The sequence below is a fragment of the Pseudorasbora parva genome, chromosome 16 (genome assembly GCF_024679245.1).
Source record: "Pseudorasbora parva isolate DD20220531a chromosome 16, ASM2467924v1, whole genome shotgun sequence".
NCBI lineage: Eukaryota > Metazoa > Chordata > Actinopteri > Cypriniformes > Gobionidae > Pseudorasbora > Pseudorasbora parva.
The window spans coordinates 10,317,134-10,331,715 of NC_090187.1; the positions used below are offsets into that span (position 1 = coordinate 10,317,134).

The 14,582-nt window shown below is 36.4% G+C and overlaps 1 protein-coding gene across 3 annotated transcripts in view; it reads left to right on the forward strand.

Moving 5' to 3' along the window:
- Positions 1–14,582, forward strand: part of vaspb (vasodilator stimulated phosphoprotein b) — a 74,884-nt gene that overhangs the window by 28,528 nt on the left and 31,774 nt on the right. The window lies entirely within an intron of this gene.

Here is a 14,582-nt window from a genome sequence, read left to right on the forward strand (position 1 = left end):
ACATGAGCCTCTATGAAAGCACTTCTAAAGCCTCTAGAAGTGGTTGAAAGTAGACAAAACGAAAGTAGACAAAACTCAAAACGTTTTAGATCCCATTTACACCTGTTTTTAGCGTTGTCCACTTGTGATCGTATTGATGAAACTCTTCTTAATTCCAGGTGTAAACTTAATCAAATGAGAATCATTCTTCAGTCTACAATATTGAGGTTGCTGTTGCGATCTGAGGTTAAGTGCGGAGGTCATATGGACAGCCTGAGATAAATGGGTCTGGTGTCCTGGGATGTCTGGTGCCTGAACTCTGTGTTGGCCATGTCTCTCTCTCTCTCTCTCGCCGTTCTGTTGCAGATCAGCGTGTCCAGACCAGACGATTCATCCCCAACAGATCTCCAATAATGAATCGCATTTGCTGCGTTATTAACTCTCGGAATTTAATATTACATTTTCCTTTTTGGTTTTAACTGAGTCCATTTTGATATTAACTACAAGCTCCCCTGGAGAATTACAGATGAGCATGTTAGGACAACAGAGAACGGAATGATTGGCTGCCTCATCTTGACTTCTCCTACCCTGCGTGAAACAGGGCTCTCCCAGGAAAAATATCTGTCAGGGGGGGATGTGCACCAACCTGTAAAAGGATTTAAGAGCAAAAACCTTCTGCTGTGTTTGATTAGCCAAATATGGCCATGTGGAGTGCCAGCCAGGGACGTGAAGGAGGAGGAATGTGTTTATTCTGTCGCTGCTTCAAAGAGCTTTTCGCTGCATGTTGAGGAAGCAGTGTTTTAAAGGGCTAGGTCACTCTTAAATTACAATTGTCTTCAGTTGCTCAGCCTCATATCACAGCAAACCCATATGACTTTCTTCTGTGGAACACAAAAGATACTCTGAAGAATGTGCTGGCCTCTGTTCTCTAAATTGTAGGACATCCTTGATATAAAAATGCTCTTACACTCTTTTTTTCCTGTACTGTACAAAGCGGATATATTTACATGCTGCAATATAAGAGAAAGCAAAATCTCGATTGATTTGCACTAGGGCTGGGCGATAAATCGATTTTATGGATTAATTCGAGTTTTTAGTTTACGACGATTTTTGTGAATGAAAATCGGTTTTCTCTTTCAAATCCGCCGACGCTCCCCTCTGGGCTCCCGTAATGGCTCAGCCCTCCCCGCGCGCGTTTGCCACAGAGGTACACAAACAACAAGGATCGCGTCTAACAACATACAGTGTCATTCGTAATTGCTTCAGTTTTTCACAGAACAATTAACAATACCCCGCTGCAAAGTGTGTTTGAAGTCTGAACGGAACCGCGCTAGGCGCTACTCATTTAAAGCTGCGCTGACACGAACGCAGCGCGAGCTCACACACGGGCCAATCTCGTGACAGACACAGCGCTGGTGATCCAGTGAGAGAGCGTTTAAATTCACCACAGAATTAATACCATCGCTACTGTGATCTAGTGGAAGCGGTCGGGGCAGAATTCTGTTATAAACCACAGATATCAGCTCTAACAGAGCTGAGCGAAGGTCAGGGGTTTCAGTCACAAAACACCAACATTTACCACGATTGTACTGTAGTAAAACCACATGGATTTAATGTTGTTGTTGTTGTCATTATTTATCTCAGGATTCGTACAACCTTTTGAGATTGAAATTCAAGCACTTTCAAATGGTTTTCAAGAGCTTCACACTTATTTCCAGCACTTCAAAGCTCTAGATATCCGACTGTAATGTTATTTTTAATGTGTTTTGTAAAACTAAAAGTTTTAAGGGGTCTTGTGAAAGAAATAGTCGTTGTAGTAATGTTTTTTTTAGTTTATTTTTTTAAAATGTGTAATCCATTTTGTAGCATTTTTATTTAAAAAAAGATATGAAATGCCCACCACTATAACCAGCAGAAGAGCACTTATTGATTTATTAGCGATTTCCACTCCCTAATGTATGGAGAAAAGTACAAAGTCACAGTCTCAGGAAAAACTAAACTTTTCTTCAAATTGTGACTAAATTACAGTAAAGTAAAGAGCTCCTTTAATAATCACTGAAGCTGTCGATTAGTTCAGTGTGAGACTATTGAAGAACAATGCTAATCTATATTTAATAAGAGCATTAGGCTACATTTAAATTTTCCCTATACTTTTTTTGCACATTACTGTTGTTAATAAAAGTTAATTTTATCTGCATATCAATTCATAAACCTTTGATATGTATACTGTATATTGCAAAAGATATGGTGCCCATTTATACTGTGGAATAGTCCGGGTTATTCACATGCGGAAAGTTTTGCACCCCAGGTGACACTTCTACCAAGCTGCAAATATTTAATTTTACCTAAACAAAATAAAGTTAAAACTTGTTTTGAACAATTTCTTTGTCATCTGCAGATTGATTTTAAGTAGGAAGGGGAAAAAAATCGTTTTAAATCGTAAATCGAATTTTTGGTGAAAAAATCGGGGATTTTTTTTTTTTGGGCCATATCGCCCAGCCCTAATTTGCACATTGTCATCGCCATGCCACCCAGCCTTAGTTCATCAGTCATATTGAACTATTTTCATCATGCTTAATTTGTCATTTTGGAGTTTGACAGCACTAGCTCCCATTCACTTTTATTATATTGGAAATATACAATTACGACCATGGTTGAAAACTTGTGAACCGTTATCGTTTCCTTACCATCATGTCATTCCAAACCTGTATGACCTACCTTTTTTTCTGTTGAACCTGCAGATACTTTTAAGAACATTGTGGTCTACTCCAAGCAACAGTTTCATTAAATTGACATAAAAACGCTTGTATATACACATATTTTGAAATGTCTTTTTTTGTGTGTTCCATAAAATAAAGCAAGTCACACAGGTTTGGAATGATGTGAAACCCAAGCAAATGATTACAGAATTTTCATTTCCCCTTAAAGGTAGGGTAGGTAAGAATTGGTTAAAAATCTTTTTTCCCCCCCAAATTTGTTTAAACTTTCTTTAAATATCAATATATAATTAAAATGTAAGTACTCTAAAATAAAACTATAACAATTGAGAGTCTGTAGACCTCTCATGACTGTTTTAAAGACAGCTCATTGTTTCCATTCACTCCACCTTCTCTCTTCTGGGCTCTTTCCAAAGCCACAAAATTTTTTAAAATTTTGTGAAATTCAACACGACAGCGATTAACTTGAGCTAATAAGCATATGGAGTATTTATCATCTCTACTAATGGCTAAGTGTAAAACATTATAACTTTATGCTAAGTAATGTTATATTAGCTATATTAGGCAGCTACATGTGCTAGTGATACATGCTTCAAGAAGACACAAACCAAAAAAAATGTATAATCAAAATGAAAGATTACCTGTCCAACAGAAATACAGCAAGAGTCGTTTTTCAGCCCCTTGAGGTCCCTCAGTTCTCGCCATCGTTGAAAAGTCACGCCGATATTTACTCGCGTTTGATTTCTTTGTTTATCCAAAGACATTTTGTGCATTGCCTTTTCTCGTTCTTTCTTCCTTTTTTTGCATTGTTTGCCTTCGCTGACTGAAAAACCTGGCACTGTGAATTTTGAATGCTATTGCTCTTCCTGGGGTGCGCGCATGTGGGCAGATCCTGTAGGGAAAGTGGTGGTCGCGAGAGAGAGTGACAGTCGCTCAAGGCAATCACTTGTTTCGTCCCGAATGAAAATAATGAGCAGTGTTTATTGCAGATTAAAAAGTCTAGAGTTGTATACTCTCTTTTTCAGAGTATTTACATTTTAATTATGTATTGACATAAAGAAAGTCTAAACAAATTTGGACAAAAGTGTTTTAGAGCATTCTTACCTACCCTACCTTTAAGAATATTTTTGGCATAAAGTTCACCTGCAGTACATTGAGATATTTTATCCAAATCTTCATCGTAGAGATCTAAATTACATTGCATATTTTCACTTGATCAAAATGATCCAAAAATTAATTTGTGGATAAACTGTAAACCAACCAAATGCTGCTAGTATCTGTTGCTTTCTTGGATGAACTGCTTTCTTTAGGCTCTTCCACAAAATTTCTATTGGGTTCAGTTTAGGAATTTGACTGGACTTTTCCAAAACATGGCATTCTTCTGGTTTAACCACTTACAAAACCCACTTTCCCATTATTTCCTACTGAATGCAGTATTTGCAGTGACTTGCTCTTTGCTATCCTACCATGAACTCATGGACTAACCTTGGCCAATTCTTGAGAGGCCTATAGATTCTTAGATGTTACCCTGGAGTTCTTAACTATTAAAAATCTTGCTCTTGGACTGTTTTTGTTGGACAATCTGAATCCTGAATGGAAATGAAGGTCTTATGAGATTGAAACCACACGAGGGCAAGTATTTAATGCCAGAATTTTTCATTTTTGAGTGAACTAACCCTATAAGCTTGTTTATAGGCTTGTTGAACCAACAGTTATGAGGGACAGTATGGTATGATTTTTTTTATTGGATTAAAGGGGGGAGGGGGGGGGACTCAGTTTCAGTCAATCTCATGTCAATCTTGAGTGCCTATAGAGTAGTTTTGCATCCTTCATATCTCTGAAAAGTCTTTAGTTTTATTATATTTATAAAAGAAATATGGGCTGTACCGAGTCTCTCCGGAAAAAAACGAGCGCCTGGAGGCGTATCGAGTGGGCGGAGCTAAAGAATGACGAGCGCGGAGCTACTGCACGAGAGCTTCTGAAAGCTGACATCATCATGCGTGGAAAAGAAAACGTTACCCTAAATAAACCATGGTTATCAATCAGATTCAACTAATACAGATATGATCCTGAATCAGATCCGGAGGCTGAAATAAATTGAACAGGAGAAACAGCAACAGCAGGACGTCTGTCTCTGTGGTATGTACTGTAGTGTTGTCAAAAATATCGATATTTCGATATGTATCGATACTGGAATATCTGAAACGATACGATTCTCAGTTTTTACAGTATTGATATCAGCTGCGCTCTCTCTGACCGTCAGCGAGTTGACACACACACCGGCATATTCTCACTCAGCCCGGTTAACCTCTGAGCACGGCGAACGCGCGTTCTGCTGGACTTTTTCCTCATGACAGTGTGTTAGTGTTAGTGTGTGATCGGTCTGAATTTCGCGCGGGATTGCACATAAATTAATTCTACTAATCCCCGCAGATTTCGTGGTCACATCTGAAGCGCACACACACACAGCCATGCGTCCGTTAGTCTTAAAGGGACCGCAGTCATTTGTTATTCAAACTACAAAAAGACAAACGATCAACTGCTCTTGACTGATCAACTTGTGTAACTTTAACAGTTTCATCTGTACGCTATTGAATTTTTTACAAAGAACATTATCCAATGTTGTTTTAAATGTAATTACTATGCATTTTTTTATTCAGTTACTTATCTGAATGTTAGACCTACCTGAAAAAATAAAGCAGTCTATTTAATTTGTATCTTCTATTCTATTGCATTTATTTGTGCTATTGTTTGTAATCTGTTTATTTGTTCTTATTTTATTACTGTTTACTCGTCTTTTTAAATTCAATTTACCATTCGAAATCAAGCTTTCTTGTGCTGTGTGTAAGCTATTGCAACACAATTATCCCATTGTAAAAAATACATTGAGATAGCAAAAATTTGTGAGATAATTTTAATAGTAATTGATCAATAATTGTTCAAATCAAAACGATGCCCAACCCTATGGAACATGCTGGCCACATGAATTTTTTGTAAAAAATAACAATGAATAATAACAAGTTCTGTTGTCATATTAAGCATCTTATTTTATCTTTTTTTTTTTTTTACTGTGGTATCGATTTATTATCGATATATCGATATTTTAGTCTGGTATCGTATCGAAGTCATAATTTTGGTATCGTGACAACACTAATGTACTGTATTTAGTGGCCTGTCAACATTTGCTTTTGTTTACTCGTGGTTTATGAGGACATGATTTGGTTTATGGACTATTGTATGCGACTAAACATTAGCAGTAGCAAGCAAAACGGTTTTGCACGTCAGATAGTGTATAAAAAAAACCCAATGGAGTAACGTTAGCGCATTTGAATGAAGAAGCACGCTTTGTGAGAACGTCCCCTAGCCTAGGTTTATGTTTGGGTGGTTTTACAATAAACAAACTGACATAGTCAGCTAAACAAATGTATTTAAACACACACCATAGATCGCATGCTCCATTGATAAATTAACTATACACGATCGTGTTGTTTACTGATGTTTACTCACGCGACGATAGCCAACAGCACAGACATTTGAAGCAGTTTTACTCACCGCCTGCTTCCAAAGCAGGACCAAACCTTTATCGCTGGGACCGCTCCGTCAAAAACACACTTCTTGTTGGTTTCGAGAAGTCCTGTGACAGCAGTGACCGTGGATCCACTATTGCGACATGACTAAAGCGTGATGTTGTGACGCTTCTCGACGTCTCTGCGTTCAAATCGGTTCAAATGCAGCGCTGCCTTAAAGTCGCTTGACATCACCCATAGGAATAAAGTGGAGCGCGATAGAAGTGTTCCACGAATCAGTGTTTATGGGCGGGCATTTGCTCTTTCGCCTCAGTCACGCGTGCATGCACCCTTCTGGGAGAAGAGCCGTACGGCCCATAAAAGGACCTTCCGCTCTGTCGCTGTCAAGCGGACCCATACTCGAAAAAAACTCTCCGAAACTTATGAGAAACCGGAAGGTGTATTTTTGACACAGAAATACTCCATCAAACGTCCAACTTAGTTTTTGAAACTTTGTCTATGTTTAAGTCTTTAACAGTGTAAAAAGCTCAGTAGGCATGAAACAGCATTTCAACACCCTTTAAATAATGCATATAGTTGTCAGTACACGTCAAGTTTATCTTGCGTTTTTTGTTGTTGCCATCCATCATGTGTACAGATTTCTTTTTATACCTGAGAAATGTGCTGAAACCCAGACACGCGAGTGGTTGCCGTGGTAACAAACAATAATACTTCAGTGTGTTCTGGGGACTAACTTTTATTTGAGGAAATTTGTTTATAATAGGCTATAATTAGGTTGGAACTTATTGGTCTGCCTATTGATTCAGTAGATTTGAATACATTTGTTTATAATGTTGCTTGAGTAAACTTTTAAGTAAAATATATACAATGATCATAATGCAAGGTTAGCAAATCAAATGAATCAGATGGATTTCAGTGGATTTGGATGTTCATAGATGTAGTATGTTTCATTATATGCAGACTGTTTTTTTGGGGGGATGTCATTTAAAAGTTTATGAAATTAGTCGTTGTGCACATTCCACCTTCTACTGAGAAAACCTTTGAAAGGTGTAGCCTGCAGCACTTCAAACAACAAGCTGAGACTTGTGAGAGAAGAGAGACAAAGAGAGGACGGTTACTTTAGCAAAGAAAGCAGCTCTTTAGCCTTGCCTTGCCACAGTGACAGGCATCACAGCTTTGAATGATGAAATTAAACTCTTTAATCAGGATTAAAATCGGTTTTTAATTCATTTATTTTGATCCTGACAAAAGAATTAATCACAGTACTTCCTAGCACAAAATATTTCATTTGAGCAAGCTCCAGACTTCACATGTTTTTAATGCAACTTAAGTTTAGTCCTATTCTAACGTCAAAATGTTTTGATGTTACTACCATTCTTTTTTAACATTACCACAGTAGTACTATGTTTCTTTAGATGTGTATCATGTGATGACAATATATTTCTGGGATGTGCCTTGTAAATGCCATGGTTCTCATAGGATTATCATTCTGATATTGTGGTGTTAGCATGCTCAGCCTAGTTCTTAACCAGGCTTGAACCAAAGACTTTTAGAATTTCACCCAATAAAATTTACAAGTATCCAAAAATTTGAGTACTTGGAAAGGACAGCATGCAGTGAACGATCAGGATTTTTATTTTATTTATTTCATCTTCAAAGTTTTTCACACCAGTTGATTTTATGGATATTTACATAAAGCTAATACAATTTGGCAATATTATTAATATTGAATGATTTTAAAATAATTTTTTGTTGTTCAATAATTTCCCGAAGACTTTGCCTGCAGGTCAATTTCATGCCCCTTATATATTGAATTGTCAAAAGCTGTTTGACCAGAGGATGTGTTGAGTGTGAGCGTTTATTGAAATTTACTTAAAACCCATACAGAGTTAAAACAGTGCAAGCAAGACTTGACAGCTGATCTAAACAGCTATAAAACATGACACTCTGCTGAGGGAAAGACCCTTCAAGTCCCACAAGTCCCTTGAGTTCACATTCTTTTCTTCTTTTGTCCAAACACTCATCTGCCAGTCTGTGTGTTTTATCCTCAGAGTCACTTGCAATTACACTGTGACCATTTAGCCCTTAACTTCTGCCTTTGTGTCATTGGTGAGCTGGTGAACCAGGTGAGTGGAGGGGAACAGAACATATTTGAGGCGTTAAAGGAGAAATAAGGGAGGGAGAGAGAGTTTGAGACCGATTAGTGGGCTTGACTCTACTTGTTAGTCTTCAAGGGCAGCTGTCTGCACAGCCTTATACAGACATTTATTTAGCCGTGCTCTGCAGTTTCCTGTTAACTCTGTCATTACTAGGAAACCGGTAATTTTTGGTGCCATATTGGAGAAGTGTTTTTAAAGTTGAAACTGCCCAGTATGTGGTTTCAACTGCTGATACTGATATCTAGAGAGCAACAGACTCAAACTTTGCACAAAGGAGATTGCTGAAAACTTAACTAAAACAAAATAGCAAATATTGGCCAGTTAATATTTCTGGACAATAAACTGGTCTGATAGCCTTGAGACTTGTTTAGCTTCATCTTGTTTTCGAAACAAAGTCCAGCTTGTCTTGAAGTCATTTTACCCAATAAAACTTGGGATGAACAATATATTGCCACCCTAAACCAGCACGTTTATCAGCCAAATCCGACAATTTAAAATGGGCAGAAACAATTAAACATCCAATATTGTCCGATAAACATCAAATTTATTACATGTGTACATTCTCAATATATTACATCTGTTTCATAGATGCATTTAGTCACTGTCATGATGCGCATTTTGCATTTGCTTGTCATCAGTTAATGAAGGCAATTGTTTACATACAGGATGTGTGTGTGTGTGTGTGTGTGTGTGTGTGTGTGTGTGTGTGTGTGTGTGTGTGTGTGTGTGTGTGTGTGTGTGTGTGTGTGTGTGTGTGTGTGTGTGTGTGTGTGTGTGTGTGTGTCTGTGTGTCTTTCATTAATAATTCATTGTACACACTGTTTCTTCCCTAGCTCTGCCTTCCCATATTAAAAATGTATGCATTTCCCATAACAGTATGGCTGTCTGTAGAGTGTAAGCCAAGTTCATCCTGATCTCCCTTCTCATCCTCTGGTCTTTATCTCTTTCTGTGATTTTCTTTTATCCCGTATTTCCTTCCATCTGGTTGACCTAATCTCCCTCCTCCAATAGCAATCAACATCTGGGCTTGAAGAGAGTGTGTATGTGTGTGTGTGTGCTCACCATATAGTCAGTCCTTATTCGGCCTTTCTTGGAGCAGGAAGGGGAATGTGGCATTAGTATGATGTCACAGGAAGAGGAGATTATAGCACAGTTTGGAGGAAATGAGGAGGGAAAGAATGTTTTTTCCCCAATGGCTTCATATTTTTTTCTACATTTGAATGTCTTTTTATGAATAGATTTAATTATTTATTGTAAATGTGAAAATCCATTATATATTTTTTGAATGTATATGATATAAAAAAAATTGTGCAATACTTGCCCATAATAATCTTTTATTAAATATTATCAGTTAGACAGCATTTTCAGTGAAGAAATTTGAGAAAAAAAAGAATTTTTTTTCCCAGGCGAGCTGTAATTTTGTCAAATTATGCAGAAAGTATTAGGATATTGTTTTATTTCGTGTACTTAGTGTACATAAAATGCTAGCTGTGAAAGGACAAGGAGTGCCAAAAATCTTAGAGGTCATGACCTGTATTTTTCAAAATGTTATAATGTTCTTTGAGGTGCACTTAAAATGTTTTAAATATTTTCCATAAAATTCCAATATTTTACATAAAAAAACATCCTGAAAGTAGAAAGTAATAGGCTATTTTCTACCCTGTTTTTGACCCTCTTTTGGAAACTATTTATTCTGATAGGCATGACGCATTCAAGACTTAAAGAAAACACTACAGAAAGGTTTTTGTCTCGGTACATAGTTAAAACATTTACCAGCTGTGACACATTTATGTGTATTACAGAAGTCTTGGTTGTTGCAAAGAAAGTTTAATGGTGCGTGCACACTAAATCGAATTAAATTATTTGTGCGATTAGATTACATATAATGCAAATAGATGCAAATTCGTAACATGCGATGCGAATGACGCAAATTGGGTGACATGTTCGCCTCAATTGTGTCTTCCGTGCAAGTAAAAAAAATTCAACTTAAACGGAAAACTTTCACATTGGTTGTCGCGCAAGCCAATCAGTGAAGAGATTGATTCAACCGGTTTGACAGGTTATCAAACTGGGCAAACGTCACCCTCAAGTAGCGCTTTTGGTTCCTTTGAGAAGTTGTGTGCGCCTCTGGATGGGGCTGTGAACCCAGACACGTTGACGTTTGGCTTTCTGCCATATTTAGGACTTCCTCAACAGGTACAGAGCAGAAATATTTGTAATCTTTGACATGATGGAAATAATGCTATAAAGAAATGTTGTTGATGTGCGTGAAAACACTCCTCATCGCGCATTGTTTTTATTCCCGTGAGTGATGCGAAAAACAAGTTATACCACGAGTAAACTACAGTATGTATTTCAATGCTCCCACTTCGCTTTTCACTTCGCTTTTGGTGTGCACAATGAGTTACCACAGGTATAGTTTTTTGTGTTAACGAATTAAGAATAAATATATAATTGTTGTTTTTATATCCATCCATTATTTTCAGTAAAGTGAGTTGATATCAAGCCATCTGTAACAGACAAAACAATGGACCACAGACTGTGATGACAAGTTTTAATGGTCATCATCAATATTATAAATCCTGCACATTTTTTTGGATTTTCATTTAAAAAAATTGTATAGTACTGTATATTTATGACACTAATAGTTTGTGTGATAATAATTTTGCATCAAATTACAAAAAACTACTTACTGCTGCTGTGAGGGAGTTTCTAATACAGCCTCTATGGGAGTAATGGTTAAAATTACATATTTCTCTTTTCACTGCCGTTATCAATCTCACTCTATTTTTCCCCTCTTTTTGAAAGTTGTGAAATCATTGTTTTTGCGCTTTTCTTTTTCTATTTGAGAGAAAGGGTACACAAAAAATATAATTAATGCATTCTCTCATTAACCGCTATAGAAGTTAACCCAACTATGATGACTTCCGCTGAAAATGGTCTATAGTGACACATGGTAAAAATGTATTATTTACACTCGTGTGCAACACTAGCTGTATTTCCATTACCCTTCAAATTGTGCAAATTGAAATTGTGCATTAAACATACTCCCAATTTTGCAAAAACTTCCTTATCTCTAAGTTTTTATGCTCACATGAGGGGGGTTTTCAGGCAATTGGTAAACGGAATATTTCACTGCAATGGAAACAGTTTTTCCACATTGACAGGTTACCTGGTGTACATAACTCAATAATTATTTAAAGAGGGTGTGGTATGTTTGGACAGAAGACCAGACTGAGTTCTTTATTAATTTCATAAAAGGTAAAAGAATACAGGAATAGGAACAGGAATACAGATTTTTATTTTTTATTTTTTACAGACTTCTGTTGTGATGCATCATTCATGCATGTTCACTGTTGTAGAGAGACACATTTAAGCTAATGAGAGTGTGAAAAGTGTTTTTAAAAGATTATTTTCTGTTCACAGGGCCAACAATTTCTGTAGTTAATGAAACTGTAAACATCTATTCATTTTCTTCTTTTATTGTACAGAAAACTCCAGAAGTCTGCTATTATTTGAGTAATTGTGCATGTAGGTGAAAAGATTTAATATAATAAGCATGGAGGAATGTGAACATGGAGCCAGTACAGCGGCAGCATTTGAGTTTGAAACTGAACCGTCTGTTTGTGTCTGATTCATTTCTCTAGAGACACTATAAACAGTCCAGGAACAAATGTGCCGCCACATGCTCACTCCATGAGTAAGATGATGTCAGAATGACATCACAACCCTTGCCTGATGATATCCTTGTGTGGATATTTGTGACTGACAAATCCAGCTGTTTTTCCATCCGCTGTCAGCAAATTCTGAAAGGACTCCTTCAGCAAAAAATGAAAATGATCATTTTTGTTCCATATCACTATTCTAAATGTGCACACACATATAAATTGAAATCTCTCCTTATGTGTTGGCCGAGTAAATAATAGTCTCAAAGGCTCAAATCTGATTTTTTTTTTTTTTACTGGCCCAGATTTTACTTGTCCTGTCACCACTTTTTGTTGTTTTTGACCCATGTAAACTGGTATTTTATTTACAGTATATATTTCCCATTTATATAGTATTCCAAACATTATGAAAGACAGTAAGTAGACAGTAAACAGTCAGTGATGAAATATGTACAAATGAACATATAAAAAGCAAGCAATATCTCAAATACTAAAGAACAGACAAATGAAATAATGTTTTTCAGGTGAGTCTAACAGTATTAAATTTGAGTATTTTAGTATTTCTTACCTGAATACTATAGTAGTAATATGCAAAATAACACTGCATCGTCTTTCCCTCATGCACTGTCTATCAACCAGCGATCTGAATTGAGTTCTTTTTTGCATATTTTTGCGCTTGAATTGTTTTAAAGTGCCACTATATTATTATTTTGAACATTAACATTCTTGCAGTGTGTAATACAGCTGTTTGTAACTGCACAGTTCTGCACAGTCCTTAAAGATAAAAGTGCATGACAAATAGTTATTGTCTCCTAAAAGAAAGAATCAATTCTAAACTGCCAAAACGAGTCTTCCAGTCTCACTTCCTGTTGCATACCTATGCAACAATAGGGGCTTTCACACATGGTAGTTATTGGAACTCTGTTAAACTAAGGAGCTAAATATTTCCCATAGGGCCATTTTTCTGGTTGCATTTGGACCAGCAAAAGGGATGTAAGCCAGCGATGTCATTTAAGCACGGCATTCAACAACATCAATGGACCAATGCCTGGACTTCCATGTACATTACATTTTTTTTTTGTTATAAATGGTGGGTGCTGGTGTTTCATATGGCACGTTTTCAGCTAATGAACGTACACTTGCTTCACTGGTAGGGGTGTAAAGGTTCAAATTGCTCACAGTTCGGTTTGTATCACTGTTGTAGCACCATGGTTTCGGTACAGTTTGGTATGTGATATGTTAAGGGAAAAAAGTACTACTGTTAAATAAAATTATAAAAAATAATAATAATAATCTACAAGCAACTGCACAAAGATACAAATAAAATAAAACATGTTTTAAGGTACATAAATGTAATACAGTAATCAATACCTAATTAAAGTTAAGATATTCAGTCAAGAGCAGTGATTTCCTTGTCCTTTGCTGTTTGAGTGACAATAAAAACACAGACAGCTTGAATGTTAGGCTGTTGTCACTTTACACCGATATAATGCACAGATCCAATAATGTAAACATGTATAGTCTTTCTAGTAGTGTTGTCAAAAATATCGATATTTCGATATGTATCGATACTGGGATATCTGAAACGATACGATTCTCAGTTTTTACAGTATCGATACCAGCTGCGCTCTCCTTCTCTGACCAGCGAGTTGACACACACCGGCATATTCTCACTCAGCCCGGTTAACCTCTGAGCACGGCGAACGTGCGTTCTGCTGGACTTTTTCCTCATGACAGTGTGTTAGTGTTAGTGTGGGATCGGTCTGAATTTCACGTGGGATTGCACTCAAATAATTATCAGTGCACATCTGGAAAAATATTACCGTAAACAACAGTTCAGGAAGAACGAGTAACAGGAACAGTGTTTAGGATCCATGCGTCCATTAGTCTTAAAGGGGCCGCAGTCATTTGTTATTCAAACTACAAAAAGACAAACGATCACACTGCTCTTGACTGATCAACTTGTGTAACTTTAATAGTTTCATCTGTACACTATTGAATTTTTTACAAAGAACATTGTTGTTTTAAATGTAATTACTATGCATTTTTTTATTCAGTTTCTTATCTGAATGTTAGACCTACCTGAAAAAATAAAGCAGTCTATTTAATTTGTATCTTCTATTCTTTTGCATTTATTTGTGCTATTGTTTGTAATCTGTTTATTTGTTCTTATTTTATTACTGTTTACTCGTCTTTTTTAATTCAATTTACCATTTGAAATCAAGCTTCCTTGTGCTGTGTGTAAACTATTGCAACACAATTACCCCATTGTAAAAAATACATTGAGATAGCAAAAATTTGTGAGATAATTTTAATAGCAATTGATCAATTGATCAATAATTGTTCAAATCAAAACGATGCCCAACCCTAAGGAACATGCTGGCCACATGAATTTTTAGTAAAAAATAACAATAATAAGTTCTGTTGTCATATTAAGCATCTTATCTATGTTTATTTTAAAAAAACATTTTTTTTTACTGTGGTATCGATTTAGTATCGATATATCGATATTTTAGTCTGGTATCGTGATGAAGT